At 32.4% G+C, this 23,736-nt stretch overlaps 1 protein-coding gene across 1 annotated transcript in view; it reads left to right on the plus strand.

Annotated features, from left to right (window-relative positions):
* LOC136842561 (kin of IRRE-like protein 1) overlaps positions 1–23,736 on the plus strand; it is a 511,591-nt gene that overhangs the window by 457,595 nt on the left and 30,260 nt on the right. The gene's annotated exons all lie outside the window — the stretch shown is intronic.

Here is a 23,736-nt window from a genome sequence, read left to right on the forward strand (position 1 = left end):
ACACCTTTCGACATTTACAGTATGGGGGAGCTCCAGAAGAGGATCCGAGGGGAGCTCTATTGGGTAATTGCAGATGATGGCTTTGTTTAGTTTCTCATTTGGGTTGAGTAGCTGGAAAGCCATGTAGGTCTCCAGGAGGTCGACTGTAGCACGGTCTTTTAGAGTAACGGTGAATTTTCCTCTGTGATTCGGCCGAGAGGGATGTTAATACCCAAGTTATTCTTCTGAAGACCCACTACCGCAGCGTACGAGGTCCTTTCTTCAGCAGGAAGCGCTCGAAAGTTCGGCAATGGAGGGTACTCCTTTGTCGGAAACTGTAGTAGGGAGGGGTAGCTGTTGAGGGGGAAGGGCTTGAGAAAGAGGAGGAGTACGAGGGTACAAGGACGTCGGAGGACGAGAAGGAGGGGTTTGCATAGGAAGAGGAGGAGATGAAGGGCGAAGGGGAAGATGGGCGGGATGGATGTTCAGGCCTTGCCAGGTCGCTGCCAAATCTCTTCTTCGAAGCTGGAGGGCGAGTTTCGTCTTTAAAGTAAACAGAAGGCGGCGATCGTCTCTTCCTATGACAAGTCATGGTTTTCACTTCACTTTTCACAACGCTAGACACTTCCAGCCGTCAAGGATCATCCAAAAAACAGCTGCTAAGGGCGAGTGATAGGGCCGTGACACTACCAAAAGACAGTGCAAGGTGAAAACACTAACCAGGAGGGGGCAGGGAAAGTGGGTGGGTCTTACTACATAAGACGTAAACAGGTCAGTCTAGATCAGGGGTCTCCAAACATTTTAGTATGAGGGCCACATTATATATTTTGCATATCTCTGCAGGCCACAGGAAAAAAAAAATAACCGTCGTTTTCACATATTTCATTATTTCAAACTAGAGTAAAACAAATGGCAGATATTCAACACAAAACTCGTTGACATTAACCAAGGTAAAAAAAAAAAAAAAAAAAAAAAAAAATATATATATATATATATATATATATATATATATATATATATATATATATATATATATATATATATATATATATATATATATATATATATATATATATACATACCTGTATTTATTTTTACACAACCGCGTTAATGTGAAGATAATGTTGCTTTTTCTTTCAAAATATCAGTGAAGTCAGTTCTGAAAATTAGTTAAGGGATAGATGAAATCATGTGTCAGGCCGGACGTGGCCCCCGGGCCATAGTTTGGAGACCCTTGCTCTAGATGACAGAATACATCAGAATGTTTGAAGATGATCCAGTCATGAGGAAAGAATGAAGAACAATAGGCATGTGAAACTAGGGAGAGAAGCTCTAGAAAATATTGGGTAGACAATATGAAAATGTATTGGAAAGTGAGAGCCTTAATATTGAAGACTTGAAGGAGTGCATACAAGAAATAAATGAATGGTGTAAAGTTTGCATAGATTATTATTAGATGAGTGTAGGCGCACGATTCTTGGTGCTGTGTAATTCAGAAAGACAAAATCAGGTAATATAAAAAGTAAGATTAAGCTTAACACTACTATTCTGTTAGGGGTCTTTTTGGACCAGGAGAGATTTTGCACTAGCTTATCTCTCTTATTTCTTATCATCGGAGCTTTATCCTCCTTGACTTCTCCTGACTTTAGGAGGGTATTACGTTCCCTTAGTTTGGCAATTTTTTTCCCAGTAATTAATGTGCAACAAAAAAAGTAGCATCTAATCTGACCCATACCTGTTTTATGCTATATTTGTTAGCAATTATTCACTGACTGCAATAAAAATTTTATATTATTGAAGTTACTCATTCTTATTTTGGTATTTACCTTTTATTTAAATGGCATATTATTAGAAAATCACTTTCTTTTGTTTACAAGGTGTAAGTAGTGAAGTGAAAGAACGTTCAGTAATCTTTCTTAGTGCAGTTCACCAACCATGGATAAGTAAATCTTTCTCTTATTGTAGCAATGTTTTCTTTGAACTGGAATGATTCGAACAAAAAAAAAATTTAAGAGAAATACACGGTATCATGTTGCACTATCAGAATTATTATCAGGTAAAAGTCAATGTCACATTTTTTGGATGCAAAGACAAACAATTCCTTTCATGTTTCAGAAATTCCACATCTTTTCCTGTAGTCAAGTTTTATGGTCGGGATAATGTTGATGAAGACAGTGGTTGAATATCTTCATAAAGAGATGATGGTGAAAGTAACCATCTTTCAGCGAATTATGACCTCTCAGTCAGTGACACTGACTATGAAGATGAAGAATAAGTTTCCGGTATAAGTTTCATATCTAAAAAAGGAAATATTATATGATCTGCAGAAAGAGCAAAAGTGCCATCGGGTAGGAAGAATACAAAAAATATCATTTATCAAACGCCTGGTATCACTGATTATGCACCATCTAGAATATCAGGTATACTATCTGCATTTGAGTTATTCATAACTCCAAAAATACTCAGTATAATTTTGGAAATGACAAAGCAGCTAATCGTGTATTGAGTACAGGAAATAACATTAGCCTACATGATCTAAAGGCATTTATATTACAGCTTCTAGCAGGAGTTTAAAAGTCCCATGGAGAGTCGCTTAGGAGTCTTTGGGATGACACATATGTACGTCTTATATTTCGAGCTGCAATGTCTTTAGAAACATTTTTGAAATATTCTACGGTCATTAGATATGATGTTAAAGAAACCAGAGCACGAAGGAGATCCAATGACACACTCCTATTATAGATGTTTGGAATACTTGGGTGGAAAGACTCCCTCTGTTAGTATAGATGAGCAATTGGTTCCTTTTAGAGAAAACTGCCTATTTAGGCAGTATGTTCCATCAAAACTTTATAAATATGGGATAAAGATCTGGGCAGCATGTGATGCAGGGAGTAGTTATCTTTGGAATGCTGAAGTTTACAGTAGGTGTAAAGAGGAGTCTGTAGAATGTGAACATGGGAAACGTGTGGTGCTGCAATTACAGAAGCCTCAAGGTAGACATGTAGCCTGTGATAACTTTTTTTGTAGCTTAAGTTTAGCTAAGGGACTGAAAGTGCGCGAACATACTATTGTTGGAAGCGTTAGAAATAATAGGCAAAAAGTCCCAATAGAATTCTGTAACCATAAAGGCTGGAACATATTCTACCCTTGAAGGGTACCATGATGATAATATCATTATTTCATATTGCCCAAGGAAAGGGAAAACTGTAATATTGTTAAGTAACATGCATGATTATGTTGCTTACAGTAGAAAAGAAGAAAAGAAACTTGACATAATTGAGATTTACAATTCAACGAAAGGGATAGTGGATGATTTGATAAAACTTGTGGCAACTTATAAGTCAAAGCGTCAGACAAAGAGATGGCCTATGACCTTGTCTGATAATATTGTGGATTTGTCTGCATATAATGCTTTTGCACTTTGGAATATAGTACAACCTAAATGGAAGGCAAAAGCTACCTTCAAAAGATGAATATTTTTTTCGTGAGCTTTGGCTGGTCTTAGTCCAACCACTATTATCCTCAGCATGGCGTAGCAATATTCAAATGCAATAATTGCAACTAAATCCTAGTCCTCGTTAAGGTTAGGTGGCTGGGAGGGCTAGGTATGGGGTCTAATTAACAGTCACCTCCTTGTAGTTGACCCTGGGCATGAAAAGTAATCAATAAAGTACTTTGTATGGCGAAGAACTGTCAGGAATTAAGAGACGGGTCTATTTTGTCCGAGAATAGATGAGATGTTACAAAAATCTAACAGAACAGAAGGGTTAATATCATCACTCCTTTGTACAATCAGCGATACGGAAAAATACATAAAAATTTACTTACATATCACGCAAACACCGTCGCTTAAATGAAGTATGTATACAAAAAATGTTCTTATTTCTCGGTATGATATTCTCATCTCTCTCTCTCTCTCTCTCTCTCTCTCCCTCTCTCTCTCTCTCTCTCAGCGTCACGCTATATAATTTCTTTGAAGTCCTTTTTGCTTCAAGCTTCTGATGTTGACACGAACATTCCATTTTACTTCAATGGGATATTTGTGGGTGGATACCGAGCCAAATGTTCATAAATACACGCACTCACAGATGAATAAAAACAGATACAGAGAATATAATAAAATATATATATATATATATATATATATATATATAGAATATATATATATATATATATATATATATATATATATATATATATATATATATATATATATATATATATATATATATATATATATATATATATAGTATGCGTCTGTGTGCCTATGTAGACAACGATTTGCCCAAAATCATGAAATCGTTACTAATACTTCATCCTCATCTTTATCGCATTTCTAGTCCAACACCATTCGCGAAATCTATTTCGTTCTAAGAATCATGCATCATTTTTATTTTTTTTCCCTTTAAAATAACTCTCTTCCTCTTTTTCTTCTTCTTCTTTATTTATCTCTCCTCCCGAGTTACTAATTTTTTACCTGGGAAACCCTTGCATGATATCCGAGCCTGAAATGCATTCCAGGAATCTTACCCTGGAATTTTCGCACCTGGAACGGCTCACCTGGAGGAGAAAATCCGTCCGGAGCAGACACAGAATTACAAACCCCAACGTGACCCTACCTGGATTCCGCGCAATTTGGGACGCATTTATACTAAGAATATTTTCCGAGATTTATCATACATATTTACTGAAAGGTACTTAGTTTGACAGGCCCTCGGGGCCCAGGATGGATGGCTCAAATACTCTGGGTGTTTAACGGGGGGAATTCTGACGAATGGGGAGGAGCGGTTGCATGGAAGGAAATGGAAATTTGGGTCGTAAATCATTTCTCCATCTTCCCGCTTGTTCGCTGGATCAAGAAGTGATTTTGTTATCTCATTTTGGCCTCCTCGTGATATTTAGTATTGAAGGTCACGAACATGTTATTGCATACGTGCATGCTTTTAAGGCCCACTTTATATATATATATATATATTATATATATATATATATATATATATATATATATATATATATATATATATATATATATATATATATATATATATATATATATATATATATATATATATATATATAAGCGCACAGGTGCCTGTGTGTCCGTGTGTGTGCATAACTACAGCTTATCCGTCAGTTACCTATTTTGTTTATTAATGCTTTTATTTATTTGCTTCTTTATATGAAGGTCTTTCTTTCTTGATATCCTTTACTTTTTAAATAAAAAAAAAAAAAAATTTTCTCTGCTACACACCTTTGATCAACCACTTATATTAAAGAAAGGCTTTCTACTAAACCTCTCTCTCTCTCTCTCTCTCTCTCTCTCTCTCTCTCTCTCTCTCTCTCTCTCTCTCTCTCTCTCTCTCTCTCTCTTCCCATGAATTTTCTACTGATTTAATTTTTAGCAACTTTTACTTTGAGTATAGAACTTTGATTCACAAATAACTGTTGATTTTAATCTCTGTTCATGGCCATTCTCTTCAGTTAACTCGCTGGAGTATTTTCACGTTTTTTTATTTCTTTCGTATCATTTACTCAGGACAGCTTTTATGTTTTCAATATCAAACTGTTCCTTTATTTTCATATTAAAATGTGTTGATTATTCATTTGAGATATCTTATGTGCTCTGTAATTTATTGCTGATTATTCTAAGGTAACTAATATTTAGATTGCCAACCTTGATTTTCCTTAGGTGAATATTTTCAAATATTCTGTTAGTTTCTAGAGGGTCGACAATAATTAATTCTAAAATTTGTTTACGAAGAAAATGGTTCAACACCACAAGCATCAGATTTCTGAACAGAAAATTACCTTCCTGGCACAATGGTATTATTTTAAATGATTTTCTTATGGCACTTGGTTCAATATTAATCTCCCCTTTTGTGGAAATAAATCTTAGTCTCGCAAAATTCTTTTTTCAAAAAGTTCATTATTATTTTCTGTTGGGGGGAGGGGGACGGCTTGGTTGACGGCAATTGCTGCTCTTGCTTTTGTTATAACTTATACAGCTTGCTAACATGTGACAACGAAAATAATCATAAAGAAATCTCATGAATAAACTAATATGCATTTAAGATTTAACTGGTTCACAATATTGTACAAGCCACCTACATTTTTTCATAAAAATTATTTGCCATCCCTAACATATAACCACAGACTTACTGATGATTCCATTTCAACTATAGCTATAATGGTTTTCATCAAAGTGAAAAGTTTTTATTTTTTACCTTAAAATAAACACTCACTGGCGTCATTCAGCAGGCATGCACGAATGAACACTTACCCATTATCAAGTACAGCGCTAATACGAATTTGATTCCTATCATATCCTAAATCATTTTTGCCATGATGAATACATACGCAAGTACGGCATAAGATATAATATTCACTCCCTTGATTAAAGAGCGTCTAACACTCAGTATTTAAAAGGAACTTGTTTCCTGACAGTGTGTGATGGTATTAGGTTTTCTGTAAATAATACCCTTGCTTTGTCATGAAATGTTTTGCTATAAACGAATCGTTTTCGAGACCGATGGGACTCTAAAGAGAGAGAGAGAGAGAATAACTACACAAATTCGTGTTCAATACTACAAGCAGAGTAAAACGTAATTATATTGGTAAAATCGTCTCAGAGAATAAGAACTTTAAATCAACCTCGGAATACAGAAAGTTAGAAGACTGTGTTGTGTTAGCAGATTCGACGGAGCAGAAAGATGTAACGTCTCTAAATCCTCTTGTTTTCGCTGGAGCTTTGCATTTCATGTGTCAGCAAAACGCGTCACTGTTGGGCAGAGCCATCTATCTTCATACATAAAAATCACTGCAGAAAGCCTCCATTTTGCAACAAGGTTACTTCCTCTTTAACTGACAATTGAAACATTGATACACAATCGATATGGAGAAATAGAAAAAACCCTGCGTACATAATATGTAAATGAAAGAAAAATGTACATGCAGTAGAATAATGCAAATAAAATATACAGGGAAAAAATAATACCCATAACATAAATCGTACACTGGATGCCTCTCCTATTCCACGGTAAATGAAAAAAAGTAAAAAAACTAGTGTAACTTTAACCATGCTTTTGGATATTTGTTTGTCATATCTCTCCTGATTATTTCGGTAAGTGCGTGGATTTTTGCCATTCTATTTACCGCAGAAACGAGGCAAATGTATTGGTAAAAGGCCTGGAGGGGAGTGGGTAGCTGCGTTCCATGTCCTGGTGTCGTTCTTTGCACCCAGGAACAATGTCTCATGCGATATGCTAATAATTCGCTTCTCTCTCTCTCTCTCTCTCTCTCTCTCTCTCTCTCTCTCTCTCTCTCTCTCTCTCTCTCTCTCTCCTCTTCCTTTATTCCTCTTCCTCCCCTCACTTTTTGTAAGAAAGAGGTACGAGGGATTAATGAAAAGAGAAGAACTGATGAATATTTAAGTCTCGTCAGGATTTTTGTTTTTATCGTTTCTTGCTGAAATCATGCGATCTTTTTCCTAATGCAATTCGTCAAGTCATGGCTGACAAATGGCGATGAAATCGCATTGAGTCTTCGAATGATGAACGGATTTCGTGCTGACTTTTCCTTCTTGTCAGGGCAGATTAAGGGAAAGGAAGTTAAATTGCAGATTGAAAGGATTATGAATTATTGATCACGCGTTATCCCCCTTCTCTCTCTCTCTCTCTCTCTCTCTCTCTCTCTCTCTCTCTCTCTCTCTCTATTGTCAATAATTTTTCCTGGCCTTAGTGCAGGAAAATATTTTTACATATGAGCAAGTGTCTCAGGACCGTGAAAATAGTATGAATTTGTCTTGCCGAAAACTAGCTTCAGTCATCTTTGAATTTAAAAAGAATATAATTAAAACATGTGGTCAATAACAGAAAAGTATGATTTACACTTGCCTTGCAAAAATATAATTACTATATATATATATATATATATATATATATATATATATATATATATATATATATATATATATATATATATATATATATATATTTAATTTAATTTTAGTTTTAATTATATTCTTTTTAAATTCAAAGATGACTGAAGCTAGTTCTTATACACACACACACACACACACACACACACACACACACACACACACACATATATATATATATATATATATATATATATATATATATATATATATATATATATATATATATATATATATATATATATATATATATATATATATATATATATATATATATATATATATATATATATATATACATATGTATTGTCACAATGCGTATCAAGCACCTGGTTATTACACAACTAATCACAAATTTCAAAAATATACCTCACTTAAGACTTCAGCCAGATACCTGAACTCTCATAACAATAAGAATTACGACTGACTACTCAAAAACTAACAGTGATCCCTTAAAAAGCTCATTAATCACATGAAAAAAATCAAATTAAGTTTATCAAGACTAGTGTGAAGTATCAGTAATTAAACAAGAAATATACTAGAGTAAAAGGGCATCACTCCTTCAAACAACTTTAACTGTTTCCTTGGTCTTAATTCATTTCAGCAAAACTAAAGGAATAAAATATATTTATTGCTTTGCCTTATGCATACAATCAATCCTATTCACTGGTAGTCAATAAATGAAACAGTTTTTTTTTTAAATACAAAAACATATTTTTAAATAAAAAATTTTATTATTAGAATTTGCAATCTGAAAAATTTTCCATTACTTTAAAACAACATAAAATTTTATTAATTCTTGAGTTAAATCATTAGACAAAACTAAATCACAAAAACTTCAATTTATCAAGAAATTCAATCAATCGAGCTAAATTTAAACTATCAAGAAGTACTCAAGATTTGAAAAGAAAATCTTAATAAATGAAAATTAAATCAAGTGTGCAATGTTAAAATATCAAGAAATATTTAAAATGCTAAGTAAATAAATGTTAAATCACAAACATATAAAATGTGAAAAATCAAGAGATTGCAAGCACAAGAATACACAAAAATACACAAAAGGTTTATCAATTATAATTTCACTAAGGCAAAAATTCTCTTAATATATCTTATTATATCATGGTAATTATGAGTAAAATTCAATTTACCTTACACAAGCTTGTGAAAACCTTTGTAAAATCACTTGCAACTGCTTTAGGTTCACAAAACAAGCTTTTTTGTCAGGTGACGTTACTAAATGTATATATTTTTCCTATACTCAGATCTCAAAAGCTAAGATTAACACCAGTGACCACAAAAAATTCTACATTAATAACTTCTCTCTTTCAAAGAAAGAGAGAGAGAGAGATTCAATATGAACGGACTCTGAAATTAGAGTGAATAAATCTGAGGGATTCCAGTAGCACATGAAACACTCAAGTGACATCATGAAGGCATTTTGGGAACAAGATACAAGAAAAGGTTCTAGAGGAAGGAAGGTGACATAATCGATCGAGACATGTATACTCTCAAAAGGACATACTTAATCAGAGCAATGGATGTAACACTGCGAAAAAGTAAGTATATCTTAGTTTAATCAGACCACTGAGCTGATTAACAGCTCTCCTAGGGCTGGCCCGAAGGATTAGATTTATTTTACGTGGCTAAGAACCAGTTGGTTACCTAGCAACGGGACCTACAGCTTATTGTGGAATCCGAACCACATTATGGCAGGTAACACTGCGAAACCTTCGTCTTCTTCTCACATGGGACAAAGCTTTTACAGAAACCTTTACATGTCAAACAGATTGCAAGAGCCTAATTATGTATGGCATGTTTTAAAAACAAAACGAAAAACCCGAGCTGGTATCCAAAAGTTAAGTATATCTTGGTTTAACCAGACCACTGAGCTGATTAACAGCTTTCCTAGGTCTAGCCAGAAGGATCAGATTTATTTCGTGGCTAAGAGCCAACTGGTTACCTAGCAATGGGACCTACAGCTTATTGTGGAATCCGAACCATATTATGACAAGAAATTAATTTCTATCACCAGAAATTAATTCCTGTAATTCTCCATTGGCCGGCCGGAGAGTCGAGTGCTGGGCCAACTGCGGGCTAGCCGAGAGCTCTTAAACCACCCCCCGTCCCCATCCAATGAAGAACTAGCTGGTTTCCAGAACGGATTAGCGATTGTTATCTCGACCTGTCAGCGCTTTATCCAAAACAAAGCTCTCTCCTATCTGAACTGATTACAGATGGCACACCAAGGAAGATATTATTAATTCTAAATTACACTTTTAAGTTATCTAAATCACAAACTCTTTTAAGATCTGACATTACACTACTTATGGTAATTCAACAATTATTATCACTACACATAATACATGATAAATAGAAGAGTAAATAGATCAAAACTATGTGATGATTTACATATTACAAGGACACATCATGAATATATATATGTATATATATATATATATATATATATATATATATATATATATATATATATATATATATATATATATATATATATATATATATATATATATATATATATATATATATATATATATATATATATATATATATATATATATATATATATATATATATTCATCCCGATCGAGACTATATCTACCCCAAAACCAAATCGAAGACCTTCAAAAGAAGGCATCGTGCTTACCCTATGCAAAAAACGAAAAAGCACGTTAAAAGAAGAAGAATAAATATATATATAATATATATATATATATATATATATATATATATATATATATATATATATATAATATATATATATATATATATATATATATATATAGATATATATATATATATATATATATATATATATATATATATATATATATATATATATATATATATATATATATATATATTAGTTATATAAAGTTATTTTCTTCTTGGTACGCTCCTGTTAAATCAATCACTTGTTTTCAGTTTAGTCATCCATAAACGGTATTAAAGCAACTCCGCAATATTCATCTCGTCAAATTTCCTTGAATCCCTGGACATGCCCATAACACATCAATATGCCATTTCTAGTTGTCACCCCCTTTGACACGCGTGACGTCTTATTTCTCGAGTCCTCTCGCTGTTTATTTTCCTGTTTCCAAACTTAATTTGGAGGCTGGTCATTTGGATGTCTTTTAACCTTCGTAGTCTCCTTTATCTTCAAATGAATAAAATTCTGTCTGTTCGAATACTGTGCTTTATGGATAATCCAAAAATAGCTTTAGAGCCTAGCAAACTATATATTGACATATATCGCAGAATAATGAATGGTTTATGATATCTGCGTAAAACATTTTTAATCGAAAATGTATGACATGACCCACAGCCGGATAAGGTGCCTTAATGTGTAGCAATATTTACACTCGGCTATCTTCTTACTTCTAGCAATGCTTCTGGATAAGAAAGATGAGTGTATAAAGCTAGGAAAGCTGGTGGAAAACAGCTAAGAAGAAATAATAACGATTTGTATTTTGAAATAATGCTAGTGCTACATCATGCCTACGGCGAACATTGAGCCTCTTATGATTTGTTCTTTTATGAGATTGGAGTAAGCTAATTCTCGCTTTTGAAAAAGTTTGTAAAAAATTGCAAAAATTATCAACAATCCTCTTATATCACAGAGGGGAACAAATCATCGTGGAAAATCTTCAGTCGCAAGGAACGCAGGAAACGTTCACGTCTGCATTAAAAGTTTCCCTTGGTATTAACCAGAAATGGCCGAGAGCGCCATGAGAAGAGAAAAGAAGCTGAGAAAGATAGACAGATCTTCTTAACTGGGGACGTTAAGTAGATGGATTTAATAGGGATAATTTGCGAGGGAGAAGAAAATACAGGAAGTGAAAGAAACTAGAAATGAGAGACACTGACTTGACAGAGGTAACGCAGCCAGCCTTGTTATATTTTTTATACCGTTGATTTTTAATTATATTGTTTTATGTAGGAAAGAGGTAAAACTTTTTTTGGTAAAAAGTGAGAAGTCCCAGCTTCTAATAAATCTATTAGATGACGATATCACTCGTAGATGAACCTTTTCGGAATCTGAAAGAAGGAGCCTGATAAGTGAGAAGGAGAGTTATCCAGATATTCAGATATTCGTCCGGGTTATGTATCATTATGAGATTCAGTTAGAAATTCATCAGGCGTGTAAAGAGACAAGTTAGGAGACATACATAAATTCATACACATCGTACAATGTTGACTTAAGAGAATCATTCTGAACTTTATGCAGCGCTGAAAGGGATAAGTTAAGAGCAGAGTTATTCAAATATTCAATAAGTATATGCATTAACTATAATAATAAAAACGAATATGTATAATAACTAATTATAACAAAAGGAAAACCTCGTAAATTGAGAGAAGACTGGCAAAAGCAGATTAATGTTACATTAAACTTTTAAACCATCAATATATTGATGTACATATGAATGTTTGTGTAATATTCAAGGGGCAAGACTAACCTGTATCAAGTGCCTCAAAAATTCACGAACAATTTAAACCTTTTTTGGCTGACTAATAAAACAAAGTCGATAAGCACTAATTTTAAAGAAAATAACTAGTTTAAATTTAATGGCACTGATCTGATACATTTTACTTAAGAATCCTTGAGATTTTTGCTGTCTTCAGTTTTGTATTCTTTATTTTCTAATTATTCCAATGTAAATGGAAGCGTCTCTATTTGCATAAATAATATTTTGTTTGACATTTCAAATATTGATTATGAGGTCGAGACGCTAAGGTGCTATAATAAGGTGCGTAAACTATTTTATTTCTGCTGGAGGCATATATATGAGGAAATATATATATATATATATATATATATATATATATATATATATATATATATATATATATATATATATATATATATATATATATATATATATATATATATATATATATATATATATATATATATATATATATATATATTCATCTTTTACCAACCTTAGTAATCCATCAGTTAGACAATGTATTCCAATAGAACCTCACTAATTCTTAAGAGCGCAAACGAATAAAAGCCACAATTTAAAATGCTGCTATGCCTCTCGTTAGGAACCTTGCATTATGATTCGAACCTCTTTCTTGAAATTATCGGCTTGTACATACTGCTTCCCACTGTTGGTTCGTAATGGAATCGCGCGTTCATTTTCAGAATGGCTAACAACGGAATGAGAATTGCCTTTCGTTTATGAATGATGCCTTAAATTCAACGAACAATCCCAGGTAACCTGCAACGTTTCTCAGAAACTCAAAAAACAATGCAATTAAATTTTAGTGATGTTTATTTGCTTTAGGTAATTATGAAAGTATCAGGTATCAAATCTAGCTCCGCTTGTGAAACTCACAAATAACATAGCCATTTTAGCCTTAAAAGCAATATTGATATAGACAGATTATTTTTTTTTTAAATGTTATAATACTCGACCTTACCACATATTTGGACATTATAAACTTCATATCGATTCACTTGACGTACCTTAAGAAAAGTAGAGTTTGGGTATATCGTTATTTGCAAAGTCTCTGGGGTCGTGCTGTTTTTTTAAAGCATACGATAATCCGAACTTCTTGGATTATAATAATTTTACAATAACGAAATATATAGTAACAGCAAGAGACAAGTCCAGTGCAAAAGGGTAGCTGGGTTCTTTTTGTAAGCCGTAATGCGATGTGTCACGATAACTCGTAACTAATGTCGTTGCTGTTGTCAGGTAAACTTTTTCTTCTCTATGTTTTTGTCAGTTGAGGTAGGATAAATAAAATAAGTAAATAAATAAACACGGCCGCTGAAACAGACCGTAACTTTAGCTGTAGGTGTATAGGGGTTTCAGAGACCTGGTACAGGCTTCAGTTGACTCTGCCCTTTGGACATACAAGTGAGTCTTCAGAATCTTCAGAATTATCTGTTACTTATAATGCCCCTGAGCGAGAGACTGAACTCACTTATAACCTTCTCTGGCATACATTAGGACTTTGATCAAAGAATCTCAATATTCTTAGAATTACTTTCAGCAAAAATCTGGTGTCGTGTGGGGCGATTTTGATGTTCCAGAATTATTAGAAAGAAAGCGATTGTGATATTACGTCCGAGCAAAAAAAATAAGGATAGACAGGTTATACATACATAAATCTACGTGTTCTTATTATTTACAAATCATTACCGTATATACAAAGAAAAACATATGAACATATTCGTACTTTTGGCAAATTTAATCTACTGAACAGACATTCATCAATAACGTATTAATTTCTCTCTCTCTCTCTCTCTCTCTCTCTCTCTCTCTCTCTCTCTCTCTCTCTCTCTCTAAGTATGTATAATTTCCGTAGTAAAACATCAGAGAACCATATATTAAAAATATATATATATATGCTTCTACTGCCATAAATTATTAAAAGCGTTCCCCAGTTTCTAAGAAAAATTTTAATGCGTATATGGCATTTAAGAATAAAAAAACAGCGTAAAAGCCACTTATAAATATTTCTCGGTGAAGTACTAAAAGTTGTGTATATCAAGCACTATGCATATCATGTGACAAGCTCTATGGCGCTCAAACTAAAAAATTGTTGGAAAAGCGAAATAAAGAACGCAAAATATTTATAAGGTATGCTCAGAATAACGGTGCAATTTTTGTCCACGTTACAGCAAACAGTCATGCTATCAACTGGACACGCATTAAACGTTGTTGCTCTCTAATATATTGGATTTTAATTTGAGTGAGTGTCGTTTCATAGAAACGAAGCTTTATAAGAACATAAACATAAGCCTGGGAACGTATAAGAAGGGTCCAGTTATTTCAAAATAAATATGTAAAATAAGCAGATATAAAGGAATGGTCATAACGACAATTTCGTTTGATGATACACTGGTCTGTATCATTTGTTTCCATGTCATACTTATCGCATTGTTTCATAAGGCCCATTCCCTGGAAAATTTCTTAACAGGATGAGAGATGGAAAAAATGCCTGTCGTTTTCATCCTTAATCCTTTTACTGTTGTACTTCGATGTGTGACTCTATATTTGAGTTTCCGCGTGTTTCTTTTAATAATGACATTGAGGGCATACGTTGAACATTGGTGAACTAGTCACCTTAGCATATCATTTTGCTTTTCCTCTACTGCAGCTAAGTTACATTCAGTGGTAACCGGTATTAAAGGCCGGAGATGAAAATGAGAAGAAATTTACCTGAATGTCGAGCTGGATGTAGACTCACTTTTTTTCTTCTTCTTTTTTGATTGATTAATGACAAAACATATCAAAAAGTAATTTTTGTAGACAATTTAACTTATTTATTTTGTTTGTCTTTATCTTATTTTCTTTTGTTTGTTATATATATATTTGTTATATATCATAATATATATATATATATATATATATATATATATATATATATATATATATATATATATATATATATATATATATATATATATATATATATATATATATATATATATATATATATATATATTTATATATATATACATATATATATATATATATATATATATATATATATATATATATATATATATATATATATATATATATATATATATATATATATATATATATATATATATATATATATATATATATATATATATATATATATATATATATATATATATATATATATATATATATATATATATATATATATATATATATATATATATATATATATATATATATATATATATATATATATATATATATATATATATATATATATATATATATATATATATATATATATATATATATATATATATATATATATATATATGTGTGTGTGTGTGTGTGTATGTCTGATCCTTTTCTTTTGTACGCAATAATTCTCGCTTTTAATTTCTCACTGAATGGTATTGTACTGCATGTATCCACGCTTTTATAGAACCACGTCTCTAGTTTTATTAAGGTCTTTTTATCACCACGGCTAAAACCTTGAAAGTGAAAGGTGGAAACTGCGGCTATTTTGTCCCATTTTAGTCTGTTTCAGCCATTAACTTATGGTTATCATGAGGGACCATAGTTTTACTAGGTAAATAATCTCTCTAATATACAGTTGACTACATGAAAAATGAAAGATTAAAGCAAATTCAAAATGAAAGAACAACTCGATAAAGAATATATATAATTCTATTCCGTTGTATTTGTGATGTATCCCTATTTTAACTGCAATCCTTTTCTTATTTCTTTGAGGATAATCATATTTGTAATGAATAATCAGGCAGCCTAAAAATGCAGTACTGGTATCCGGTTAACGCTCTGGAGAGATATGAGACTATCTTCGTATGTCATCTTTAGGGAAAAGATTCAGGATTTTATGTTACTCGGAATAACACTGCTGGCAAAAAATCTATTCATAGGATTAAAGCTGGGGCTTATTCCAACCCTTGTCAGGAAGGAAAAAAAGGATTATCTGTTCACCTAACAATCAAGGGTTTCTTATTCCCAGGAGGGAATCAATTGTCATAAAAGTTGTAATTTCGTTCTGTAATTAATAACGAGGAATTAGTTATTTATGAATAAATTTTAGACGTCCGCATTCTCGCAAAATAACGAATGCGCGTCTGTCAACTGTGATCTTGCTTTTGTTGCCTTCAAAACATAGCGTTTGCATTCTTGATATCTGAAATTCAGAGCCTTCCTTATATTTATGATGTTCATAAAACATGCATTACAATCCATGATTTTTTGGTCACCTACAACGAGGAGAAATTTTTCGAGCTCCTCACATCTAATATGTTTTAAGTTAGACCCTTTTCTATCTAAATCTTCAAAACTTGAATCTTCGTTTTCATTAAATATTGAAGTCTTTATTATGTAAGTCAACAGACTATTAAAAAAATATTTCGGTGATTAACCTAAGAAATGTTTATTAACTCACCTACAACTTTCTCGAGGACATAACATATATAATCAGGAAATTCCTCGAGCTTACTTGTCTCTATGCAAATTGAAGTTAATCAAATGCATAGATTTTCCTCGTTATATATTCATAAGCATCCAAAACTGAAGTACATCCGAGAACTCGTCTTGACATCCAACACTTAGGTGGAAGTGAGATTAATACAGTATAATTCTGATGCGGAAATTTACAAAAGGCTGTAAAAATTTAGACGATATTACAACAAAAATTCAAGCATTTAATTCAGAGAAACTAAACCCATATCAGTTGTAAAAGGAAACAATGGCTTGGAAATAAAGTCGAAACCGGTCAGGACCTACACCCCGTTTCTTATTTTTCACCTGTGGTAATGTGTGATAAATGAATCACGTACAAAAGTGATAATAATCATACATACACACACACACACACACACACACACACACACACACACACACACACACACACACACACACACATTATATATATATATATATATATATATATATATATATATATATATATATATATATATATATATATATATATATATATATATATATATATATATTTATATATATATCTATTTTATATATATTATCTTTTCTTTTGTTTCTTCTACAACTGGTATGGGTTTAGTTCTCTGAATTAAATTCTTGTCTTTATAAATTATTTTCTACGAGAAAATAATTTTTTTATAACCGAACTTTCCATCTGGCCATCTCATTTTGCTTTTTGCTTTTTTATTCAACTTACCCATTCTTACTATTATATATCCCTTAGTTATTCTACAGCTTCTTTTGAAAAGAATTTAAACAATATCCTCTTCCCTTTCATTAAACCTTCAGTTCTTTCTTCAGTCATTTAGTTCTACTATTCCTCTCTCATGGCCCTTTGCATCCAGCTGCCACACACCCTTCTCTGACCCCACCCCAAGGATTGTGTCCCTCGTCATTTCATAGGTATATTCGTCTCTTCTAACCTTCATCTTTATCTTAACTCACTCTTCATCCACCCTCTCCTAGATGCTCTCACTTTATCTTCATCAGTCTAACTCGTTATGTGGTATTTGTGGCCACAATCTGAGACATTGCTCACCTAATGAAACAACCTTCTATTTTCATTTGGATCTTAATAGAGTAATGATCATTTATGCATTCGGTTACTACTCGTCTTATCATCATATATATAATTTTAGAATATAAAAGTAATAATTGCACTACCTTATCTTTCATTATCTTCAATATGGGTTCCAAGAGGCAGTCGTAACTAAGGCATTTATGGTCATTCGGGTATAGGTAAACTGCTAAGGGAATTATTTATACATCTATTTAAACTCATATCCCAAATTCCTTACCTTTTATTGGATATCCATTTCGAGGGCTGGGGTGAGAGCGAGACTATTCTCGAGAACGCCACCAGGACGGGCGAGGAAATAACTGCTAATAACCCGGGCAAATTAACTACCGAGCGGCTTGTAATTAAGGTAATTTAGCCCGCGAGTGCAAAACAAGTAGAGAATGATGCTCATGCCCAGAATAAGACCAAACAGAGGTAATCAAACGCTCCCTGATGAATATTGGCAGACGTCCATCAATTCATTAGGAGTATTGATGCCGCCTGACAGCCGTGCTCCTTCCTCCAATCTGAACTTGACGAACCGTTTAAAATCGTCTCTTTAACTTGGCCCGATTTCCCCAAAGTTACGAAAGCAGTCCCACACTCTATTTCACGTGAGCGATGGGTTCCGCTCCTGCCACGCCGCGTTTGGCTGTTCATAACCGTGATTTTTGTAGCTCTCGCGTGATTTTTAAGCTACGGCATGTGGAGTGTATCAGCGAACAGTGCGATTTGCTCTTTTTTGTAGGCGTTTTTATTCTGTGGTGCCATGTTCTGAATAAGTTTCTAATATTTTTTTGCTTTTCCACCATGACCTTTCTGTCATTCAAAAACATATTTTAACATATCTGTTTCTTTTTTTAGAGCGCGCAGAAAGTGTCAGAAATTAAAAACTAGAAACCTTTGCATAGATGAAACTCTAAAACATTTTGCTAAACCTTTTCTAAGCTTTCACATACTTGCACATGCACATTCAACTAGAAAATGAATCATTGGAAAATTGGAAACAATAGCATGTGGCATTATGTTTTCTAATTTCAATGAAAGCAAGACGTGCAACATAACAACGCATGTTCAAAATTTCTCTCTCTCTCTCTCTCACTCTCAAGAACGTTTATGTTTCATTATGCTTTCATGTTGAATACCGTAATCTGTTATGGTTCTCCCTCGAAAAGTAAATTTCCAGAGTTATGAAATATTCATCGGAATTCTCTTAATTCCCGTCATATTTAACTACTTGCATATTTGTCTAATATGGGTTGATCCTATGAAGAAAAGAAAAAAAAATAAGCACAACAATATTATATTTTACCTGCTTAATCATGCACAAACCCCTTGACTGTTAGTCTCTGCTATATTTTACGATTCAGTTCATAAACATTCACAGATATCTTATATGTATCCCCCTTTAACCCAATTGCACACATTGTGACATTCACCTATATCAAGCAAGCATTTCTCACTTGGTTCCAATCCATCTTCCTGTTTAGTTTTGTTCCACTTTCTACACACATGCACACAAACACACAATCACAAACTTCCTTTTAAAGGAAATGCTGCTTTTTCATCCTCATAAGCTAGCACTTGGTTCTGGATAAAAGAGTTACACCCCCTGTACACACACACACACACACACACCCACACACGAGCGCGCGCACACACACACACACACACACACACACACACACACACACACTTCCTTTTTAAGGAAAAATTAATTTTTCATCAGCATAATTGAACTTTTGGTTCTGAATTGAGGAGTTGCACTTTTTTGTACACACACACACACACACACACGCATACTTTTTAAAGATTATTTTTTCTCAAAAGTGAGATTTGGTCGTGTATGAAAAAGTCACGCAAAAAACTGTCTTCCTAGAAGGCACGCATGATATCCTCTTTTGGCCAGTTTTCAAAAATTGACGCAGTCAGTCAGTGAAGTAATTAGTGAACAAGACGATAGAAAACTTGGAGTAAAGTTTGTATTCAAAATGAATGACCTTTATTAGTGCGGAAGACCATGTTACGGGTTTTCCAATTAAGGATCTATATGATAACACAGTGGCGCAAGGATTAAAAATGTCCTTATGTAAAATTAGCAGAGAGAAAATAAAACAAGGAGTCAGTCAACCATCTCGTTCGTCTAACCTTTAAGCGTACCCTAAAGGATGTGCTTTATAAAGTCTTATACCTAAGAAGCCTGAACTGTACTATCAGCTATCATATGTTTTCTTGTATTATTATCCTACAGCGAAATGAGCTTATATGCTAAGCTAATTAACATACGTTTGGATTGTAAATACTATATATAGCTTAAAAGGGCATGTTATGGTCCCGTCTGGTAGTTTCTTATTTGTTCAGAAATATTATTCAGAAGAATTAGGCAAAATAAAGAAAGGAGGACCCAGAAAGGAATGGATAGACGTGAAAGAGGTATATATATATATATATATATATATATATATATATATATATATATATATATATATATATATATATATATATATAAAAGAGTTCTAACATTAATGAATAGACTACATGCCAGACACGTATGACAGGTAGTTTGCGTGTAGTAGAGTTTGCTGAGATGCTGATGAGTCCTCTGTGTAGTTCTCTGAATCAGCCAGCAACCGCTCAGCAGACAGAGCCAGAAGGTGGTAGCTAATGTTGTGCTGTTCTTTCTGTGGAGCTAATCCTTGTTAGGGGAAACCATTTAATGCCTGTGTGTATATATATATATATATATATATATATATATATATATATATATATATATATATATATATATATATATATATATATATATATATATATTAAAGGAAAAGGACTTAATATTCATGAACGAAGAGAGTAAAATCAAGATAGAGCTGAATGGTTCTGTGTATCATGGGGAGGTCGGGAGGCGGTGAGGTGAGGTGTCGATGAGCCTTCTGTGTAGTTGTTTGAAGCAGCCATCCATGTTCAGCAGATAGAGTACGAAGGTGGTACGCATTGTTGCGGGTTCTTTCTCTGGACCTAATCATTGTTAGGGAAACGATTTAATGTTTATATATATATGTATTTACACACAAACACACACACACACACACACACACACACATATATATATATATATATATATATATATATATATATATATATATATATATATATATATATATATATATATATATATATATATATATATATATACTGTATATATATACCACCTTCATTACTCTATCTCTAATTCAGAAGAAACAGGCAAAATAAAGAGAGGAGGACTTATAAAGGACTGGCAGACTTGAAAGAAGTACTAAAAATGAAGGGACTTAACATTCATGAATGAAGAGAGTAAAAGCAAGATAGAGCTAAGTGGTATATATATATATATATATATATATATATATATATATATATATATATATATATATATATATATATATATATATATATATATATATATATATATATATATATATACCATTCAGCTCTATCTTGCTTTTACTCTCTTCATTCATGAATGTTAAGTCCCTTCATTTTTAGTACTTCTGTCAAGTCTGCCAGTCCTTTATAAGTCCTCCTCTCTTTATTTTGCCTGTTTCTTCTGAATTAGAGACTTTTTTTGTTCTTATTCTCCTGCCGCTGTCCATTCTTTCTATATGACTCTATCACCTTCAGATACTTTGGAATATCTTTTCTTCTACGTTAACATTTTTACCAAATCGTCTGCATTGCATCTCCACTTAGTTAACTTAGCCAGTTTATTGTGCAAATACTGTATCTCAGTACTTTCAATCATTCCTTTCATTTACAGTTTAGATAAAGAATTTACTTAAGTAAAGAAAAATTGGCTCAACATTCATTTCAGTCACACATCACACATTTTTTTCGTTTCCTAGCTGTGTCACATTCATCCCTGTTGTGGAAAGTCTCACAGAATCCACATCGGTGGCCAAAAATGTAACTGAAACTCGGTACATGTATCTCAGGTTAAAATTTCACAGGATGAGTCACCTAAAAGTACTTCAGGTCTAAAGTTCAGCCTGTTTTCAGCAGCTCAACTCGCATGAAATTCTAACATCATGTCTGCAATCCAATGTGGCTTCCCTTCTCGGAACTGAAATGAACACATATATAGTTTAACATTCGACCCCAAACGTTTCTTGCATCATAGCTTCCTTTTGAAAATTGTTCTAGTCTGATTCATTTTCTCGAAAAGCGGAAAAACCGTGCATTTCCTGCCTTGCGCTATTTATCTTCAACGTTGTTCGAAAGTTAGGTTCCAGTCAAACTTACTTAATCGAAGTAAGCTGTGTTTTCATTTATAAGGAAGAAGAGGGTTGGTCATGTGCAACAGAACGGCTGACTAGAACGAACAGGGGAGGAACGGAGAGATGAATTAATTGCCGTTGAAATGTAATTATGAGCGCCCTAGTGCAAAAACACTTACCATTTATTCATACTTAATATATTGCGATTCAATAATCGTCTGATTTTGACTATTATTAGAACATGACAAAATAAACCTACAGGTTTGGTATGGTTCCTTAATACTAACTGCATTTTGTCGATAAACATACACTCCGTAGGGGTTTGACGATGATGACATAATGAAACTTATTACTATTATCACATTGATTGAACAAACTGAAATAAAATGTATAACTAAAGGACATATTGTAAGATATACCAACCTTCGCCATTCTTATTTTGAGGTTACGACGCTCCTTCTTGTTTTCGTTTACCTGGCGAGCCTAATCATCAATTGCGAGAAAATATTTTATTTTATATATATATATATATATATATATATATATATATATATATATATATATATATATATATATATATATATATATATATATATATATATATATATATATATATATATATATATATATATATATATATATATATATATATATATATATATATATATATATATATATATATATATAATTCTTGTTCACATTACCATATATATATAATAATTTAAACATTGCGAAATAAACAATTTGTACAAACATTTTCCAGTAAGAGAGCTTTTTTATGTACAGTTGAGTGAGTGCGCCAGTTTGTAGGTAATACTTGCCGCAAGAACTTCGAAAAACATATGATCCTACATGCTTAATGTCTTGGAAATATCACATAAGTGGAAGAATTAAATCTCCCTTAAGCAAACACTTCAGATGCTTGTTAAAAAATGTCATAAAAAGTGCTTCAAAAGCGAAACAGCTTTGTGCTACTCCTGTTCTAAAAAGGAAAAAAAGAAAAACTAAAGTTGGTCGAACATTCCCTAATCATTCTGAGAAATAGCGTTTCTCTCTCTTTCTCTTTTTGGCCTTTTTGGCCATGGAAAGATTAAGCTGGCAGGGATAGATTATATACAATTAGCAATATTCAGGCATTAGAGGTTGAAAATGAATTACTTCTTGGTTTACGTGACAAAAAATGAATGATAAAAAATGTTTGAAATTGAAAGATATTTTCTAAAAAGAATAAAGAAAAACTAAAACCTCATTCCTAATATATAGAAATGTGTTTGTATATGGATATATATATATATATATATATATATATATATAAATATATATATATATATATATATATATATATATATATATAAGAATATAAATATATATATATATATATATATATATATATATATATATATATATATATATATATATATATATATATATATATATATATATATATATATACACATACAACATACATACACACACACACACACACACACACACACACACACACACACACACACACACACACACACACATATATATATATAT

Source organism: Macrobrachium rosenbergii, chromosome 2, assembly GCF_040412425.1.
Source record: "Macrobrachium rosenbergii isolate ZJJX-2024 chromosome 2, ASM4041242v1, whole genome shotgun sequence".
Classification (NCBI taxonomy): Eukaryota; Metazoa; Arthropoda; class Malacostraca; order Decapoda; family Palaemonidae; genus Macrobrachium; species Macrobrachium rosenbergii.